Here is a 22,588-nt window from a genome sequence, read left to right on the forward strand (position 1 = left end):
TCATATATCCTAGTACAATTGCTTTTTATGCAAAGGAATATATGGGATCACATTTTTATGAATATTGATATCAAGAAATAAAATGTGGTTTTTCTATTTTCTATGTCTGATTTAATTATTAATAGAAGCCCCCACTGAGATGGATTTGAGGGCACTGTATGGAGGTATAGAAATACACTTTCAACAGAAAAGTATTTATATATTCATACTTTAAAATACATTAGTCTCTTTGAACTTTAAGTACCCTTAGTGTTGTTATTCAGTCTTTTTTTGGTGAAACAATCAGAGTTTCAGATAGCCTTTTCCTCTCTCTGATCCTCCAGCTATTGTACCTGGGTGCATTGAAGTGGAAGAATGATCTGACCTTGTGGTCACAAGAGAGATGGCCTCCTATATATATATTCTGGCCCTAGTCCATCTTGGAGGGCTGGTTCAGTCAATTCTGTCTCTGAACTTGCTCTGCTGGGCTATCCCTGTTACTGCTTTTGGGAATGTAATGGCCTATAATGGCTAATTTGGCCAGCATTAGTCCTTTAGTACTTAAAGGTCTTCACATGTTGGCCTTCAGATGTTGCATGTTTGCCATTGGCTGCTCTTCTTCCTAACTGTAGACTTCTGTGTCACCACTGGCACCTCTCATATTCTCTATGGCAAGTGTGAGAACTGCTGTCCCTCCTGTGTCATAATAGAAATTATGCTGTGATGTCTGGAGGTAGTTTTTAAAGAGTTTATAGACTGATGGGTGAATAAAGAAGATGTGGTATATATATAATGGAATATAATTCAGCCATCCAAAAAAATTGAAATCTTGCCATTTGCAATGATATGGATGGAACTAAAGGGTATTATGCTGAGTAAATTAGTCAATCAGAGGAAGACAATTATCATATGATCTCACCCATATGTGAAATTTAAGAGACAAAACAGAGGATCACAAGGGAAAGGAGGGAAAAAAAATAAAATGATGAAATCAGAGAGGGAGACAAACCATACGAGACTCTTAATCATGGGAAACAAACTGAGCATTGCTGAAAGGGAGAGGGTGGGGGATGGGGTAACTGGGTGATGGATATTAAGGAGGGCATGTGATGTAATGAGCACAGGATATTATATAAGACTAATGAATCACTGAACTCTACCCCTGAAACTATCCCATTATATGTTAATTAATTGAATTTAAATTAAAAAAAAAAGCTTGTAGATTCCCCCAGGCCATGTCCAGGACTATGCCTCCCTAGTTCGCATGTTCTCCTTTTCCTATCTGGATATATCTACATTTGGCTCCTGCTTCTCATAGCGCACATCAGACTTGATCTAGGAATAGGAGATAGGGACAGAGGCATGCTCTACTCACCTTCTTTCCATTTTACTTACTCCTTCTAAAAGACACAGGGTAGAAAGATAAGGGGATACATTGCTTCCAACTTCCTCTCCATGTCTGGTGATTTCCAACTAAGTTATATCTTCCTATTTCCCCATCTGCTCTGACCTGTTATTTTAGGGTATAATAGTGAGTAACGCAAAGGGGGAAACTAGCTTGCTGATAAAGATAGTTATATTAGGAGATGTTTCACAAATATTCTCCATATCAGGCTAGTTCTCTGTGTATAGCTGCAAACTTGTTATTTTATGTCTATTGATTAATTGCTAATGTGAGAGATGAAAGGGATATCAGAGAAGAATTAGGCATCTTTAAATATATGTATTTTCTTTATATGGGCATTGGGCTATCAGTTTGCATGAACTTTGCATTTCTGATTTACTACATATTTAGAATTGGAGACAGAAAGGGTCAGAGATAGCAGGAAAACAACATTCTCATGGCCTCTGCAATAACAAACTTATCTTTAACATCTTGGTGAAATCTCCTATAACCAGGTCCTGGTTAACCTATATCAGTCCTTTGGTACAGTTTCTTTTATATTTTTATATTTTGCAAATACTCTTCCCTTCAGACTCTGGATACATTGCTTGAACCCTGGATTATTAAGTAAAAACTTGATTTAAAAAAATCAACCAGAACACAGGTGTAAGGGATGTTTGTCATGGGCCATGTAGAGTTCGATGCACTTTTTATATAATTAATCATTTATTTTTCACAAAATCTCATTGACTACCTATTAATATTTCCACTTCACAAAGAAAATACCAAAGAGAAAATGTAATTTGTTCAAGATCACAGAACAAGTAAGTGATAAAGCTAAGATTTAGGCCCAAGGAGTATGGCTTTCTTTTCTTTTCTTTTCTTTTCTTTTCTTTTCTTTTCTTTTCTTTTCTTTTCTTTTCTCTTTTCTTTTCTTTTCTTTCTTTTCTTTTCTTTTCTTTTCTTTCTTTTCTTTTTTTTTTCATTCTTTTCTTTTCTTTTCCTTTTCCTTTTCTTTCTTTTTTAAATATTTTATTTATTTATTTGAGAGAGAGAGAAAACAGAGCAAGGGATAGAGGGAGAGGGAGAAGGAGTGGGAGAAGCAGACTCGATGCTGAGCAGGGAGCCTGATGTAGGGCTCTATCCAAGAACCCTGGGATCATGACCTGACCTGAAGGCAGACACTCAACCAATTGAGCCACCCAGGCACCCTAGGAGTATGGTTTCTGAGTCTCACCATACTCTCTCTGATAAGAGGAGACATTTATGAATTATGATGTTCATATGTTAAATTGGTTTGTCACCTCTTGCTATCTATTATTTGCTGGAATGCTAGCAACTAAGCCTACTTCAAAAGATTATCTACATAATCACAGATACACACACACACACACACGTGTATGTGTTAAATTAACTAAACAAGGAGACCATTATCCTGAGGTGGCTCTAATGACATGGTAGCCTACCAGAACAAATCAAAGTCTGAGTCTTTAAATACTTCAAGGTTATGGAACTTGAAATCTAAGGACAATAAAAAACCAGCCAATTAGACTTTATAGTCCATCAATTTTCTTGATTTGCTTCTGTCTTTTCTCTGTAAAAGTCTCTCCCCAAGTACCTGTCCATGGAGCACTCCTAATTACTTCTGGTTTGGTGCTCACCAAATAGAATTGATTTTTGCTCAGACTCTTAAAATTTTAATTATGCCTGTTTATTTCTCAGCACTAGCAACCAACAAAGTCTTCTTTGATTTTAAATAACAAAAAAATAATTTAAATGATCAAATAATTTGAATATATAAACACAATCTAGAAAAGAGAGTTTTGCATTTAATATTAGCCGTGTCAATAAGTAAGAGTTTCTGGAACTTACCCACACAAACACAAAGCTTCTACCAGTATAGTTATCATACTTGCGATAATAATACCCAAGGAAGAAGCAGGCATCATTTGCTAAGGGATGCTTAGCAATGTGCATCCTGCATTTTCCTCCTGTAGACCAATCTTCTCACTGATTTTTATTTTGCTTCTAAGCATAATGTGCACATTCTCTTTTGTTTAGCATTTTCATCATTCATGTTTCCCAGATTGAGCCTGTTAGGACAATTAATGACTTAGAATGCTTCTTTCTTTTCCATTCATTTATCCATTCTAATTATACTTCAAGGTGGCATTACATTTTCTTTATTTGGAACTTCAGAGGAGAGGGACTAATGGAGCAATCAGACAATAGGATACAAGCAGATAGAAATGAAAGATTACCTGTTATTAATTTATGACTATGTGAATTTGTGTTCAGTTTCAAGGGGGATTTGCACTAACTGTCTTTCATCTTGTACAAAGCAGCCATTAAGTGCATGAGACAAAAACGAAAGACAAAATGTGGTGATTGAACTGGCCAAGCTATGTTATCATCATCCCAAAGCCAGCTAATAGGATACTAATAAAAAAGAGCTTGAGTGAAGACTGAAAAAAAAAAAAAAAAAAGGAAGAAACAAACAAACAAAAAACCCTCCTGCAGCTAGTAGCTTAAAAGATGTGAAAAGTTTCATTCAATTATGTAATCTCCTTAAAACTTTAAATTAGAGAGCATCACAGTTGGATGTAAACATAGACATTCTTAGACTATTCCAGCAGAGACCGTAGAAACATTAAAAGTCTATGCATGACTTTCATGCTCTCCCTTCATAGTTGTCTCCCTCTTCTTAGAATGTCTCGTGGAGTTTAAGAAATGTCTGACTCCAGAATTATTTTGCTCTTCAGAGACAATGATTTTTTATCAGCTTGAGCTCAATAGATCTAAATAGTACAGTTGGTCACATTAGTGAATATGGAGTTCAATCAAAATGGTTGAGTTGTATGTGAGACATCATTTAGAGTTGTGTAGTTTTGATCATCTCAAGTTCAGTATCATTTCTCAATTTTCTTCATGTTGTAGCTAAAAGTATCCAGGTCTGATTTCATGGTCTTTAAATAGAAACTAAGGGCAAAAGAAATACAATCTAGCAAGTTTATCCACATATTGAGGGTGTGTATATTGACAAATCTGCCAACATGTAATTAAATGTGCAAGAAGTACTAATGTTTTTAATTATAGGCATCAGTTGGTTTTTATCATAAAACAATTGCAATGGCTATTTTTAGACTTAATTTTTAAAACTGTGTCTAGAATATATCAAAATATGTAATACGTTTATTGCAATGTGGTTAGATTTGTTTTCCAAATTCTCTCTTACTCTAATACTATTATGCTTTTTTCCTCAGTTTGGGCATTCCTGAGCTTTAAATTTTGCTTTAGCTTCATTATTTCCAGCTGAAATAGGTATCATATTTAGCTGGCCAAGAAAATATATGATTTAATTAAGGAATGTTGGAAATCATTGTGTAATTAATAATTTTTAACATAAATATTTTGATATATCCTGGCTCTAAAATCAATTTTAAGAATGCCGTGTCAAAATCCTAAATTTTTGGAAAACTTTACAAAAATAATAAATAGGCTAATATGTTCTTGTATATCTATGTGATCATGGATATTTCTATTTTTATGTGCCATCAGATTTAGGTACATCATTACTATCAGAATCTCTCTTCCTTTTAAAGGGGGCAATATGACTGCATTTACAAGGTCAGCAGCTCACAATGTTAATGGAAGGCAAGATTTCATAGTTTGGAAAGATTAAAAGCACATACAAAGTTTTCTTATGATCCCCAGAAACTATTTAGACTCTGGCAGGCATCAGCTCTCAATATGATACCACCTGCTGTAACTCAGAAATGGGCAGGTGGCAGAACTCTTATTGGCAGTTTTTTTCTCCCTCTGAATCATCCAGAATACACTATTTTGTTATACCCCTCTTGCAAACCCATAAAACTTTATAAGGCTTTAATAAGAAATAGATATGTTATTAAAAATTTATTGGAGAACTCACATTACAGTACATACCAGAAACTTAATAAAATCCTACAGGTGTATGTTCTTCTCCCCGCAGTTTCTCACCTCCTTTCACCCCTCTTTTCATCTTATACACAGACTCTATAAATCTCCTTTATTGCCCTGTGCAGTTTTGCCCAGCCACTTCAATCATAAAAGAAAAACTCAATAATTAATGGAACTGTGAATACTTGTTGTTCCACAAGCAATCCAATTTAAAGAGTCTCACCCAAGCCGAGTGACTTATCTGAATATTAACCCAACAATTTAATCTTAATATATTAACTAATCATAAGAAAATAGAAATTCAAATGAAAAAGCAATTGGATCTGCTCTAGGTAAGAAAGATTTCATAAAACTAGTGACTTATGATATGGATCTTAAAGGATACATAGGGATCTATGCCAATAAAACTTATAATTTAGTTTTTTATTTATAATATCCTGATAATTGGTAATGGTTATTGGGGACTTTAATGTACACTGTGGTAATGATTAGCATGAAGTATTTCAAACATTAATTGAGATTATTATTAACTATAAACCCCATTTCATAACCAAGAAAACCTAGTTCATATAGCTAATAACTGCTACAATATATAGCTAGAACCAAGATTTGAGTCCAGGGATATTGACCTTAGCATCTGACCTACTGCATTCTTCTGTAAATAAAGCAAGTTTTTCTGGAGGGTATTATGCTGAGTGAAGTAAGTCAGTCGAAGAAGGACAAACATTATATGTTCTCATTCATTTGGGGAATATAAATAATAGTGAAAGGGAATATAAGGGAAGGGGGAAGAAATGTGTGGGAAATATCAGAAAGGGAGACAGAACGTAAAGACTGCTAACTCTGGGAAACGAACTAGGGGTGGTAGAAGGGGAGGAGGGTGGGGGGTGGGAGTGAATGGGTGACGGGCACTGGAGGTTATTCTGTATGTTGGTAAATTGAACACCAATAAAAAATAAATTAAAAAAATAAAATAAATAAATAAAATCTTTTAAAAAATAAAGAAAGAGCACTTGATATAATATCTATCCTCTCAGCAAATTTTAAATATACCATACACTTCATTGTTAGCTATAGGAATGATGTTGTATAGTACATCTCCAGAACTTGTTTATCTTGCATAAATAAAACTTTGTACCCTTTAACTATGAAAAAAAATTAAAAAAATAAAAAAATAAAGCAAGTTTTTAGTTTACTATAAATAAGTTTAACATACTTTTAATCTTGTATATGTTATTGAGGGTTGTGAATAAGATCAATTTGATTTTGTCATCACCTATCATGCTAAAAGACTGAAAAATAAATATAGTATTGACTTTCTTCATTGTAAATTTTAAAATATTTTTTCCATGATGAGAAAAGACCTTACACAAATGTTTTCCATCTTTATAGTTCATTTTCAAGGTTGTACATTTTTTACCCTTGAGGATTCACTAGAATAGCTTGTACAGCCACATCAACATCAAGTCACATCTGCCTCCCATCACGAGCTCGTGTTATTCTCAAGAACCCAAAAGCAAAGGTTGAATGCATTTAGGAGACTGAACAGGTGCTGAGAAGTACCACTAGTTATTTAGCATAACTAGATTCAGCCTTATTCAAGCCCATGAACTAAAAGGTCATCCAACTGAAAATGTCTTCCATCTGTTTTTATTATTCTCCTGTCCAGCATTGTACTTTGCTGTTTACACATACAATGAGTTCATGATAAAAATAAGACAATTCACTGGCAACTTGAAGTAAAATACTTTAGCTATAAACTATTTGATAGCATGCCACTGATGGTTATTTTAAAATTTAAATATTATATGCTCTTTGAGTTATTTCAATATGACACAATGATGAAAGCAGAAAACGATCTAAAAATCTCCTTCATGGTCTTTCCTATCGTATAGTTTTTTCTATTATATTATGTACTATTTAAAAACATCCACATATCAAAAACTACAATAAGTAAACTTAAGAGGGGGATACACTTTGAGAGAACATTTGTAACATATACATGGGTGAAGGTTATCAACATTAACACATAAAAATCTCTTTATTATGCAATACAAGGAAAACTGCTCAATTGAAAAAAATGACCAAAAGATGAGAATGGCATTTTATATAATAAGAAGAAACAATGGCCAACTAAAATATGTATAAAAATGAACCCTAGTAGTAATAAAAGACATGAGTAAAGCAAGTTATTTCATATACAGAAAACTCTTTTAAAATTAAAATTCAATATAGAAAGAAGCACTCTTCCACACAAAATCCTTTGGAGGATTTTGTCAAAGTATAATGAAAGCTAAAAAGATATATTGCCTTTGACATAAGAAATTCTGGTTTTAGAAATTTATCCTAAGGGAAATAATAGGACAGCTGTACAAAGATTCAGGTGTATTTATCATGATACGTTTATGTAAAAATAATGTAAATGTCCTGTTAAATTAATTGATAAGTAAAATTTGGTTTTTGCAATGGAATACTCAGAAGTAATTAAAATTATTATATACATATATGGTTATTGTCATGAAGAGATGTTAAGTGCATATAAGTTAAAGTAATTATAAAACTATGGATAATATACCACTTTTAAAAGTTGGTTTGTTCATATGTATTAAGTATCATGAAACATATACTCCAAAATATAAGTAGTGTGGTAGAATTATAGGTGATCCCTTTTTAACTTCTCTTTAGTTTTTACTGTTTTTTTCAACAATGCATGCATATTCTTGTGTAATAGTGAAATATATGCAAGTAAAACTTCTTAAAAATCTGAATATTCCAAAACAAGTTTTTCCCCCTTGAGTATGATCTGGAATTGTCACTATAAGTCCACATGAAAATTGAGTGTCCAAGACATCAGAAAAATAGTTGTTTTTTTTTAAATTTGGAAAGACTATGAAGAATAATTGAATATCTACCTAAGATATTTGCTTTATTTACTAAATTACAAGAGGAATTTATTTTTTAAAACACTAAAATTACTTGAAACACATTAGAATAATGAGGAGTCACAAAAGAAAAGAAAATATGGTCATTAATAATAGGAGCAAAGCAAACATATATAAAAACAAGTGAAAGACCCATGTAATCAAAATCAGCTATAGTTTCAGATAAATAAGTAAACAGGTTTATATGCACACACACATACATTAGAGGGGTTGAAAAGACTCTATGGAAAGTATTATAGATATATTGGTAAGTTTTGACATTTAGTAGTAAATTTCAGAGTTTTGAATTAGAATATTTTAGTGAGTACAGTTCTCCTGTTTCAGTAGAAGAGATATCTGATATTAGGTTCATTTTATTTTTAAGATTTTTTTATTTCTTTGAGAGAAATCAGGAGCAGGGTGAGAGGCAGAGGAGAAGCAGACTCTGTGCTGAGCAGGGAGCCCAACTTGGGGCTCAATCCCAGACCCCAGGATCATGACCTGAGTGGAAGGCAGACACCCAATCAACTGAGCCACCCAGATACCCCTTATATTAGGTTTATAATAAAACTAATGCATGAGTTTCCCTGATCATGACACTCATCACTCTAGCATGATTGTCTGGAATTCCTCATTAAAATCTGAACTTTGTCTTAAAGTGTTTCTCATTGTTGTATTTTTAATGTCTTTTACTTGCCCATTGCATGATTGAATGTTGACTTTCTTCCGTGACATAAGCAGGGTCATTATTATTACTATTTTTCTTTTTTTAATGAGTGTGTAACCTGATGCTCAGGCATGATGCTGGAGCCAAGACTTAAAATTAAGTATTTTCATTCTAAATCTATGTTTTCTTGGTTTTGTCATGCTGATAAGAGATAACCAAGAACAAGTAATTAATATAAAAGGATCCATTATTTTGAACTATAAGCTAAGGAGATAAACATAATGAAGATTGAGCAATAGTGAAGGATTTTGAAGCTTACACCATGAATTTTAATTTGAATCAATAGCTCTGCATTACTCTGGGAATGGAAGCTCTTTTATTCCTTAAGCAAGATACCTCTAGCTATTAAATCATATTTGGAGCATTAGGAGATTGAAGGTCAATAAAGAGGCAACTGAGTCTGTTGAGATGTAAGGTTCATAGCCTATTGGAAAAACAATTTTATCTATTTTGGGAAGATATTCTCAGAAGGATATTTTATAAGATCTTTGGTAGTCCACTTTGTTATCATAATAGTCTTATAGTCAGGATTTATTTGCTTATTTTACTTTCATATATAACACTCAGCCTATTGATGAAGAGAAAATCTAGCACTTGTTTACTCTGGGTCAGGTAGTTCCTTAACTCTTTACACTTGGTGTTTTCAAATAATCCTTCACATCATTGTGAAGTAGGTATATATTATTCTTATTTTACAGATAAGACATTAATCCTTAAAAAGTTACATAATGTGTCCAAAATTATTTGGCTGATACATGACAAATGGGAATTCAAACATAAAAATAATTCCAAAACCAACTGATGCTGGGCTACTTAAAGTAGACTTCAGAGAAATCTGTATGTGTCAAACACAAATAACAGTCCAGATGATTGAATCTTTGTGTCTTTAAGCTGAGTGTGACTATAAACAAGTATAATAATGATTACAATTCTATACTATATAGAATATATATTACAGATATTATAAGCTATGTATTAACACAAAGCACATTTATTTTCAGTTCTAAGATTAGAATCCCATTAAAAGTAAACATTTGGTACTTTCATCACTGTGCATTTTGTTGTCTGCATTTGAAGATAAGGCACTGTGAATTTATCATAATTCAAAGAAAGCAGAATTTTCAAAAGCATGATTTGGAGTTATATAATGGTGCACAAGTACTTTGCCAATTTAAAAAAACCTTGGTAGTTTACCATGTGGCACTTTTCACATCCTTTTTTAGAATATGATTTTGATATTGCATCTTGGTTTTACAAGTTATTTCAGAATTAAAAAATATATATATATCAGATTTTTTCTTCCAAATTATCAAATGTTATACAGGATGTACCAAAATCCTTTTATGTGTTCCTGCATTACATTCTCAAATAGATTAAGTTCTAACCTCTTTCATAGGCTGATCCCTAATGTCAATACATTATCTTGTCTTGAATATAATAAATATATTAACTATATTAATTAAAGTCCAGCTTAGATTTAGCAGTTTTTCTCTCTATATAGTGTGTATACTAGATGTTGTATGTTGATATAGTCTCATATTTGTAGGGTCCATGGCATAAATCCATGAATCTGGCAGGAAATGAGAAGGTTTCCTTGAACATGTTAATGGGTAAGAAGGTTAGTATAGAATATGCTAAATGGATTGGAATATTAGATTCTGCAGAAATATTTATTCAAAAGTGAAACATGCCCATCTGTTGCAAATCCAGCACTTTTTAAATGATAGACACAAACATGAGAAATGTAATAGCAATGTTTACAACCTCAGCTCCAGGATTAGTCTCTATGAGTGATATTTCCTCCTACTGCTTATACCTGGCTTACGAGTAGTTAAACTATGTTACTGTATTGGTTTTGCATGACCATGAAAAATGCCCATTACAGAGTATTAGGACTGCATTGATGGGGGCCTGGGCATTGTGTAGCATAAAAAATAAAGTGATAAAAAAGAGTAAAGTGAACAACTGGTAGAGGACATAATTCACAGTAAGAAACAGCACTCTCTATGGCTATCACCTAGAAGGTTCTATCTGATTATATAAAAATTTCTGTATTGGTCCTGGAAACATGACCTTAGTGATCTCTGCCCCTTTAGTTCAGCAGCCAAGGTGATAAGTCATGTTTCAATAATCTGAAATTTGCTCATAAAAGAACAGTCATAGTTGTTTCTGAGTATATGGGATGTCTCCAAGATAAAAAAAATCATGCAAGATTATAGCACTGATCCTCCTTTACTTTCCCCTTTCTCTTATTTCTCCTGTTCTCCCATTTTCTCCATATTGAGAGTGCAGAGATGACTAGAAGAAATCCAGGAAGGTGGTGGCAGTTTTGAAGACATCAAAATATTTTCCTGCAAAAAAACATAAGATTTCTGGGTATGTTTACCTTATATAGTAATATCAGGAAAATTATAAATGATTTAGAAATTATCAAGTGCATTTTAGAAAATACTCATGATTTATGCCAAATATTCATTTATACAAAACATAAAAAATTATTAAATTTTATAATTTAATTAAAAAGATATCTGCATATTAACCTATTACATAGTTCCTAAGACATATCCAGTCATTGTGTCTTACCAAATGTAAAGAGTTAATATGACTTTGTCACATAGTCATGTTACTGGCTTCATTTCCACAGCATCAATGCAATTGATACTGACTGCATATAGTCCCTGTATTCAGCTGTGAAAAAATAAATATAGATACCTAAAAAATCATCATGTAAAAATTCTGGATTTACCCAAAGATTTAGGAACCCATTAAATAGTATTTTGAATTGGGTCCATATAGACAATTCTGAATTAAATTTGTGTTTAAATATTGATACTTCGGGCAGCCAAGGTGGCTCAGCAGTTTAGAGCCGCCTTCAGCCCAGGGCCTGATCCTGGAGACCCAGGATCGAGTCCCACATCAGGCTCCCTGCATGGAGCCTGCTTCTCCCTCTGCCTGTGTCTCGGCCTCTGTGTGTGTGTGTGTGTGTGTGTGTGCGCGCGCACGTCTCTCATGAATAAATGGATAAAATCTTTAAATAAATAAATAATAATAATTAATTAATTAATTAATTAATTAAAAAAATTGATACTTCAAACTTCTGCAGTAAGACACTATAACAAAACTAAATCTAAAAGTCAACAAGATATTAATAAGGAAAAAAGATAAGATCAATATTTAATGCCTCTATTCCGGGGCTTATCCTTTTTGAACCTCAATGTCCTCATCTATAAACAGCAGTAATGAATCTTGTGATCACTGATTTACTTCTAACCTGCAAATTCAATGAGGGTTAAGGTCTTGTAAATAGTGTGTGTGTGTGTGTATATATGTGTGTGTGTGTGTATATATATATATATATATATATATATATATACACACACACACATTTTGAACAAATGAATGGATACATAGTAAATGACTAACATTCTGAATTTGGTCATAGTTCTGTCTTTCCCATTAAGCAGTCAATACTAAACAATGAATTTGGAAATTTATAATATACCACAATATTCAGTGGAAAGTATAATTTCACTGAACAAGACATGCAGCAATATCCATGATTTAATGAGGGATATTAGAGATGCCTGGGTGGCTCAGTTGTTTGAGAGACCTTCTCTTGATTTTGGCTCAGGTCATTATCTCAGCTCTGTGTTGGGTTCCGCACTCAGTAGGGATTCTACTTGAGGTTATCTTTCTCTGCTGTCTCCACCCTCTTTCCCTCCCCCAGTTCCACTCACATGTGCATGCATTCTCTCTCTAAAATAAATAAATCTTAAAACTAACTAAATAACCTAAATGAAGCATATCAGTGTTTGTACTTTTTTCTCATTTACACTTTATATATTTCTAATTTTCCATCTAAAGGTGATTACTATAGGGACAACTGATAACAATTTTTTAACATTTGTTAAAAATAAATAAATAAAATATTACAAAGATTTCCCTTGGGTTATAGTGGGAAATTAATAGCAATGATACAGGGCTCAAGAAAGCTTGGTAGAATGCAGAGGTTGTCAATCATTGATTCTGATAAGTCCTTTTTTTTTTTTAATCTTATGGTTGGAGAGTGAAAGATGTTAATTACACAGGTTGGTAGGATTTTGTAATGAAGAACAAGGGATGCTCTAGATTTGATCAGATTTTTAAATTTTATTTATTTATATATTTTTTACAGTGCGGAAAGGTTCTTTTATTATAGACTGGGGACAGGACCAGTGAGCAGAAAGAACTGCACTATGATTATGAAGAGCTATTGATTATGTACTTTTAAGTTGAGAAGGGGGTAGAGATAAAGGAAGTCTCTAAAGGGATTTTCATATGTTAAAGAAGACTTATGGCATCCTAGACTATTATCAAGTTAAGGTTGCTTTTAGTCTCTAGAAGATATCAACATTAAGGCAGCCATGAATTTCTTGAGGAATGTCACACTTGGCATGTCTCAGGTACTTATCAATGGGCTGAAAGTTGTAAGGAAATTTAATTTTATCTCCATTTTTCTTGCCTTTGTTCTCCTTATCATTCTCCCCTCTGAACAGTTTTGACCCATAAATCTTTAAGTTTCCTGAGAGTGGAAGGTCTTATTTTCTGTAAATTCTTCCTGTTGAATAGGGGCATGGAGATGTCCCTATCTATGGGTAAACATTGGTCAGTTGGGCAATTTATATATATATATATATATATATATATAAATTAGGAAAGGCAGAAGCAGTCAAATCCAAGGTAGACAATATATATGAATCTGCTTGACTAGAAAGGATCATCTGTCAGCTAGTAGTTATGGCAGTGAATGAGTCTTGGCATCAGGCAGAGAGACACCAAAACAGACTTCTAAGAGGAAAGATACATTCTGAGGAACTGTGATAGTGATTTATTTTATTATTTATTGACTCATCCCTTTACCCTAAATGGCACAGTCTGTTGATTACCACCCCAATATCCACTGATGAAGGGAACTTCGTCTTACTTATGAAGCCACTATTTTGTTGGGAGTGCCAATTTTGCCATGGTAGAAAATATTGCCTATCCCCTCTTGCAGGTGAGATGGCCATATAACATAATTAGAATCAATGAGCTGAATGTAGAAGTTTTTGAATGGGATTTTAGTGCTTCAAAAGATGCCATCAAGAAAGTGAAAAGAAAATCTGCAAGATGGGAAAAATATTTGCAAATTAATATCTGATAAGGGATTTGTATCCAGAATATATAAAAAAAAGTCTTACAACTCAACAACAGAAATACACTTCAGTTTAAAAATGGGCAAAGGATTGGAATAGACATATGCTGAAAGAAAGTGTACAAATTCTTAATAAACTCATGAAAAGATGCTAGCAACATTAGGCATGAAGGAAATACAAATCCAAACCACAATGAGATACCATGTTACACACACTAGGACAGCTATAGTGAAAAAGACAATGTATTGTCAGGGATACAGAATAATTGGAACTCTTATACATTGCTGGTAGGAATGCCAAAACAAAACAAAATAAAGCAAAAAACAGTGCAGCACTTTGGAAAGCCTTTTGCCAGGTCCTAAAAAATACACACAGTAAAACAAACAAACAAACAAACAAACAAACAAAAAAACGCATGCAGTCATTATATAACCCAACAATTCTACTCTGAAGTATATATTCCAGATAATTGAAAACCTATCCCCACATAAAAACTTGCATGTAGAGGAGCACCTGGGTGGCTCAGTCAGTTAAATGTCTGCCTTTGGCTCAGATCATGATCTCAGGGTCCTGGGATAGAGCCCCAAGTTGGGCTCTGTGCTCAGCGAGGAGTATGCTTCTTTCTCTCCCCCACCCCTCCCTGAAGCTTGTGTGTGTGCGCGCGCTCTCTCTCTCAATAAATAAATAATAAATAAATAATAAATAAATAAATAAATAATAAATAATAAATAAATAAAACTTAAAAAAAACCCGACAAAGCCCTTGTACAAAAATGCTCAGGACAGTATGTTTTGTAACTATCCTGCAGAAGCAGATAGACCCACACCCAAAATTAGGTTCAAATTTGAGACTAATGATGCCACACACACAACCACCAAAAGAGTAAGGGTTTACTACTAACATGAGCTTTCAGGGGAGAAAAGAGTGGCTCCCAATAGGTTTAAAATGACTTGAAAGAGCAGGGAAAGGTGACTGGCTGATGGTTTTCACAGTGATTACGGGGCAGATTTGAGATGAGGATTTCTGTCAATGGTTTAATCGTCCCATTGGTGCCAAAGGAATGAACATCTGTGATTTCTTATCAGCTTTTGCAAATGTGGAACAGAAGCGGTAAAGGGAAAGGTAAATCCTAAAAGTTGTCAGCAATCAAACATCAAGAATTGAGTTATAATCTTTATTATATATAGTAGTGTTCATAATTGCCAAAAAATGGAAACAACCCAAATCTTCATTAATGAATGGATAGACAAAATATGGCATATTCATAGAATAGACTATTATTTGTCAAAAAAGGAATGGAAGAGGATCCCTGGGTGGCTCAGGAGTTTAGCACCTGCCTTCAGCCCAGGGTGTGATCCTGGAGACCCCGGATCGTGTCCCACGTCAGGCTCCCTGCATGGAACCTGCTTCTCCCTCTGCCTGTGTTTCTGCCTCTCTCTCTGTGTGTCGCTCATGAATAAATAAATAAAAAATCTTAAAAAAAAAAAAGAATGGAATACTGATAAATGCTACAACATGAAATCATTATTCTAAGTGAAAAAAGCCAGTCACACATTAAAAAAAAAAATGACTGCATTTATGTGAAAGGCTAGTAAAAAGCAGCTCTAGAGACAGAAAGTGGATAAACATTTCTCCTCTTCTCCCTCTCTCTCTGCCCCTCCATGCACTTTCTCTCTCTTTCTCTTTCAAATAAAGAAATAAATCTTTTTTTTTTAAGATTTTATTTATTTATTCATGAGAGACACAGAGAAAGAGAGGCATAGACATAGGCAGAGGGAGAAGCCGGCCCCATGCAGGGAGCCCGATGTGGGACTCAATCCCAGAACTCCAGGATCACGCCCTGAGCAGATGTTCAACCACTGAGCCACCCAGGCATCCCTAAAGAAATAAATCTTAAAACAAAACATTTGCTTAGAGATGGGGGAAGGATTGGAGAGAAAGGAAGAGTGACTGATGATGAGCATGAGGTTTCTTTCTGGGTTTTGAAATGTTCTAAAAAGACTACATTTTTAATAACTGTTGTGTCATTAATCAAGCTCTCAGTTTAGGTAAACTTTCTATTCCTCATTATTATTTTTGAAAATGTGAAAGTGCTCTTTTCATCATTTTATTGTTGTGATGACAATATATGTAAAATTTATTTGAAAAAATGTAAAGGATTTTTATGATTATTTGCATTTTTAGATTCTGTAAATTCATGATTGCTAGAGCTCTTTTCAGAGTCCGTTTCTACTATATACCAGTTACTGGCTATGTACTTTACATATGTTATCTTCCTAAGGCCTCACAACAACCTTGTAAAATCAAGTCATTATGTTTTTATAGCTAAAAGGATTGACAGTTGGGGAGGTTAACTATTCAAGATGGTATTGAAACCCTAACCAATCTAAAGTCCATACTTTTTCATATATCACACTGCTTCTTTTTTTTTTTTTCTTTTTATCACACTGCTTCTTACCCAAAGGTTAATAGAGTATTTTTTTCAGACTTTCCTTCATCTACAAACAAGCAAATCTCAAAATGTGGCATATGATTGCTCTGAGTGAAATATGTGATTTATAAATAGCTTCATTAAATGGCCCATCAACAAGTTATTTAGATTTTTATACTGCTGGATTTCATATTTTATCTGTTTTTAATTCACACCAAATGAAAACATGACTTTGATGGCCCCTGTAAAACATGTCATGTGCAAAAATGGAATGGGAGAGCAACCTGAAATGAATTTACTTTGGGGGATTTTATGAACCATCAACTCAGCTTTCAGTTCACTCACCATAAGAGATGGATGTGAAAGGTAAAAAAATAAGAACTTCTATTGGTTCATTCTGACATAATGTGTAGGCAAATACAGGGCTAATAGTATAGCAAATTTCATAGAAACTCAAATAGTATAGAAAGCAGGTCTGATGCTTAGGCATGAATCTTTTAGATGTTTAGCAAATATTGAATTAAACATAAAATAATTGCAAACTCATAATAACTGGTTATTAAAGAAAAATTAAGAATATTTGAAAAATATCACCCTATGTGAATAAATAATAAATCAAAATATCTTTTGACTTCAATCTCAAAGTAGGTCAGAAACACATTTGGAGTGATACAACATGAATGTTCCAATGGTGTCTAAAAAAATTCTTTCTACTTTATGAATTGTTAAACACATTAATTGAGAGCAATTATAAATAAAATAAATTCAAGGCATTTGAAATTTTCTGAAATTTTAGGTGGCAATGTGATATAATGTTAAGTGCTTTGGGGTCAGAGGACCTCTATTTGCACCCCAGCTCTCTCCCTTTCTTATGGTGCAACCTGGACAAGCTGTCTAATATCTCTGAGCCTTAGTCTAAGCGTGAAATGGGAAAAATAATATGCATCTTGAATGGATTTAATGCAGACTAAATCGGCATTGTATGTAAGGCTTTTTGAATAGCGTATGGCATAGGGTAAGCACTCGATATATGGAAGATCTAGCAGTATAAATTGAATAGTCAAATCTTCACAGTGAAAAATGAAATTGAAATATTGACAAGTCGGTAAACTGGGTCTGTGTAGGTAACCAAATATGATCATTCAGAATGAAAATACATTTTGGCTTATGTATTTTCAGGAAAAATCTTTTCCTTGAGTGCTTTCTTTCCTGCCTGAAGAAATTGTACATTCACTTCATATTTCAGACACAGAAAATGAAAAATTAACTGCTTTTTATAATTATATAAACTGAGGCCAAAAGTCCTTTTTTCCTAAATGATCTGTTTCAACTGCTAACCCAACTAGAATTTACTGGATATTAGCTATTTTTATCAATCTGTTTAAACAAGGTGTGATTAAAAATAATATTTCATAACTCCTTAAGTCTCCACAATTTATTTTAAATAGTATATTGTATTTGAGTTGGAGAAATTTGGGAGAATTAAATTATATGAATAAGAAACTATATTGGAGCTTCTAGTAAAGTAAAAGGAACATGTAGGTTGATTTAGAAAAGCATAACTAGAAAACTAGTGAAAAACCAGTAAAATCATCCTTTTATCAATTTAGCTAAAACTGCCTTATGTTATAACCCATTACGTTCAAGTTCTTAAAAGAAAAAAATTTAACAGAAAATTGCACTCATTGGATTTGTATTGCCACATTATACAGTTTGAAGGAAGAAAATTAAGTATTAAATATTCTTCCAATGAACCAGAAAGTAAGCTTTTGGATTGATATGATTATACGTATCCATTAATATCTCTAAGGTGTATGTCTAGGAATGGCAGATTGAAATTAAAATAATATCTTGATTCGGACAAATTCAGTGAGATCAGTTATCTTGATTTTCAATTATCAGAACAACCAAAAAGAGCAATAGGCTTAGAAGACACGTGTATACCATAATATATAACAATTTCATAACTTTCATTTAAAGATTTTCCTGAAAGTTGAAAAAGATCTGTATGCTAAAAGTCCAAAATCAAGGTGTTTGCAGGGCATTGCTCTTTCTGGTGACTGAAGGGGAGAATACTGTGCTTCTTACAGCTTCTGGTATTTGCCAGCAATTCTTGGTGTTCCTGGACTTCTTTTTTTTTTTTTTTTTTTTTTTTAAAGATTTTTTATTTATTTACTCATGAGAGACAGAGAGAGGCAGAGATACAGGCAGAGGGAGAGGCAGGCTCCATGCAGGAAGCCCTATGTGGGACTCGATCCCTGGTCTCCAGGATCACTCCTGGGCTGAAGGTGGCACTAAACCCCTGAGCCATCCAGGCTGCCCCTGTTCTTTGACTTCTAAGTGTCATTCCAGACAGGTGGCTATCTTCTCCCTGTGTGTCATCTTTCCTCTGTTCATGTCTGTCTCTGTGTCCAAATATTCCCTTTTTATAAGGATACCAGTCAAAATGCATTATGGTCCATCTTAAAGATCTATTTTTAATTTGGCTATTTTGTTAAGACCCTATTTCCAAATAAGTTCACATTTTCAGGAATTGCATATTAGGACATCAAAGCATCTTTTATGAGGAAGGGAACAATTCAACCCTTAACAACTAGGATGAAAATGGGTACCCAAGTCTTTTAATAGCAAGGAACTGGATCTTGCCAATGAGGCAGATCTTCATAAAGCTTCTTAATAAGAGCCCAATCAACCTCTTGATTTCAGCCTTGTTACACCTAGAGTAGAGAAACCATCCAAGCCAACCCAGATCCTGAACTACAGAACTATAAGAAAATAAATTTGTGTTGTTTTAAGTTTGTGGTCATTTGTTACAGCAACAATAGAAAACTGCTATGGTAGTTTGTTTTTTTTCCTTTTTATTGCTGAGTAGCCTTCCTTTTTTTTTTTTTTTTTTTTAAGTAGCCTTTCTTTTTATGGATATACCCCAATTTTATCTATTTGCTTGCTAATCAACACTGGGTTATTTTTAATGCTTAAGGTATTACCAAAAATAGGCTGCTATACTCATTTATATAAAGGCCTTTGTGTAGACATATGTTTTCATTTTGAGGAATAAAGACAGTGTAAACTTTATTGTTTTAGAAATTGCTAAACACTTTTTCAAAATAATGTTAGCATTTCACATTGCAAATGACCAGATGAGATTTCTAGTTACCTTGTATCATAACCAATACATGGTATTGTCAATCTATTTTAGTCATTCTTATGTATACATATTAATAGTATCTTGTAGTTTAAATTATTTCTTTGAAAGCTAGTGAGCATCTTTGCATGTACTTGTTGGCTTTCCATGTATCTTCATATTAAAAGTATCTGTTCAAATTTTTGACAATTAAAAAATATTGTCATCTTAAAATTGACTTTTAATCCTTATAGATTCCAGATATGAGTCTTCTATCAACATGTATAGGTATATATCATATGTATAGATCTATATGTATTAAGATTAAGATCTACATCTTAAATATCTATATCTATAGATATACCTATCATATATATCTGGTAGTATATCATATACAATACACATATTTGGCAAATGTTTCTTCCCAGTCTGTCACTTGCTTTTCATTTTTTTAAAAGATTTTATTTATTTATTCATGAGAGACACAGAGAGAAAGAGAGAGAGAGGCAGAGACACAGGCTGAGGGAGAAGCAGGCTCCACGCAGGGAGCCCAGCAGGAACTCGATCCCGGGTCTCCAGGATTACGCCCCGGCAGAAGGCGACACTAAACCCCTGAACTACCCAGGCTGCCCAACTTTTTCATTTTTTTGTACTAACTTTAGAAGACCAGAAAGACTTAATATTTATGAAGTAGAACTGATCAGTTTTTTAATTAGTATAAGATATATTAGACTCCCAATTTGTTCACCTTCCAAAATTATTTTATTCTAGATCTTTGTATTTCCTGTAAGTTTTAGAATATATTTCTCAATTTCTAAAATAAACTTGAGATTTTCATTTGGGTTGTATTGTATTGTACAATACAACAGTCAGGGTTCTCCAGAGAAATAGAACCAGTAGGATATAAATATTGATATAGATATAAGCATATATAGAATTAGCTTAGATGATTATGGAGTCTGAGAAGTCCCAAGACCTGCAGTAGGAAAGCCATATATTCAGGAGAGCTGATGATGTTAGTTGCCGTCCAAGTCAAAATGCAGGAGAAGAGCAGTACCCCACTGCGGACCAACAGACAAAGAGAGCAAGTTTCTGTCTTGCTGAGCCTTTTATTCTATTTAGGCTTTCAAAGGCTTAAATGAGGCCTACCCACACTGGGGAAGGTAATCTGTTTTATACAGTCTACCAATTCAGAAGTTAGTATCATTCAAAAATACTCTCACAGACACACCCAGAAGAATATTAGCAAATATCTGGGTACTTTATGGCCCAGTCAAGTTGACACACAAAATTAACCATCACATTATCTGTAGATAAATTTTGGTAAAATAAAACTTTTATCAGTATTTATTCTCCTCATTCCTAAGTATAATGTATTTGTTTTAAGGTTTCCTGATACTTATTTTTAAAATGTTTTGTAGTTTGCATTGGAACATATCTTCTGCATATTTTGTTAAATATATCCCTAAGTACTGAATATTTTTGGATATTTTTGTAAAAAGCATGGATTTTTAACTTTAAATTTCTAATTATTCTTTGCTAATGTATAGAACCAAAACTGGTTTTTGTATATTTTATGTATTCAGTGAGCTGGATATTAAACTCATTTATTAGTTTAATAGCTTTTTTGTAAATTCTCTAGGAATTTCGAAGCAGATCAGTAAGTGATCAACAAATAGAGCCATTAATACTAGGTTTATGCCATTTTTAATCATGTTCAATTGGGGAGTGTGTGTAGGCAAAAAAACAGAGACTTGCAAATGTCAACTGCTTCATTCCTTTTTTTAAAAAATTTATTTATTCATGATAGACATAGAGAGAGAGAGAGAGGCAGAGACACAGGCAGAGGAAGATGCAGGCTCCATGCAGGGAGCCAGACGTGGGGACTCCCTCCCAGGACTCCAGAATCGCTCCCTGGGCCAAAGGCAGGCACCAAACTGCTGAGTCACCCAGGGATCCCCTGCTTCATTCCTTTTTTTCAAGTGTTGGTACTTTTCTAATTTCTGTCTGCTTTTAATGGTTTTCCAAGTTCTTTAAATGGTTATGTGTGTGTGTGCACATGTGTGTTTAAGATTTTATAATATTTTCTTCAGTTTATTGCTTTACTTTGGTCAAATTTATCAAATTTTTCATTCATGCATATTTTACTTCGCTTTTAATGCTTGGAATATGAATGTTAATAAACATTCATATATACTTTTCTAGTTTTTTATATTTTATTTCTTTTTTTTTAATTTTTATTTATGATAGTCACAGAGAGAGAGAGAGAGAGAGAGGTAGAGACACAGGCAGAGGGAGAAGCAGGCTCCATGCACCGGGAGCCTGACGTGGGATTCGATCCCAGGTCTCCAGGATCGTGCCCTGGGCCAAAGGCAGGCGCCAAACCGCTGCGCCACCCAGGGATCCCTATTTTATTTCTTTTAAAGAGTTGACTTGCAACTTGTCTAAAATTTAATTTGTTGTTTCCTGGCATACTGAATTTTTCTCATTCTGAGATTGCAGATCATCAAATAGGCTTTTCTTGATCAGTTCCTCTGTTGTTCGAGGTTCTTTTTACCTCATTGCCTGTGTATTTCCTTCTAAATACTTCTTTTTTTCTTAAAGATTTTATTTATTTATTCATGAGAGACACAGAGGAAGAGGCAGAGACACAAGCAGAGGGAGAAGCAGGCTCTTCTCAGGGAGCCCGATGTGGGACTCCATCCCTGAACTCCAGGATCAGGCCCTGAGCCGAAAGCAGAGCTCAACCGCTGAGCCATCCAGGAATCTCATCCTTATAAAAACTTTTTTATATCCAGATATGTTTGATTATTTGTCTCTTGACTTAAACAGTGTCTGTCTCCCTTTATTAGAATATAAGTTCAATGAAGGTAAGGACATTTTATGCCTTACTTCCCTCTGCATTCTTG

General features: G+C 33.7%; 1 long non-coding RNA gene across 2 annotated transcripts in view; it reads left to right on the plus strand.

The window, feature by feature from the left end:
- Positions 1-22,588, plus strand: part of LOC140639901 (uncharacterized) — a 232,511-nt gene that overhangs the window by 79,181 nt on the left and 130,742 nt on the right. For both annotated transcript variants that reach the window (XR_012036552.1, XR_012036551.1), the window contains exon 3: positions 11,236-11,326. This is a non-coding gene — a long non-coding RNA (uncharacterized lncRNA). The remainder of the gene's footprint in view (positions 1-11,235; positions 11,327-22,588) is intronic.

The sequence above is a fragment of the Canis lupus genome, chromosome 9 (genome assembly GCF_048164855.1).
Source record: "Canis lupus baileyi chromosome 9, mCanLup2.hap1, whole genome shotgun sequence".
Taxonomy (NCBI): domain Eukaryota; kingdom Metazoa; phylum Chordata; class Mammalia; order Carnivora; family Canidae; genus Canis; species Canis lupus.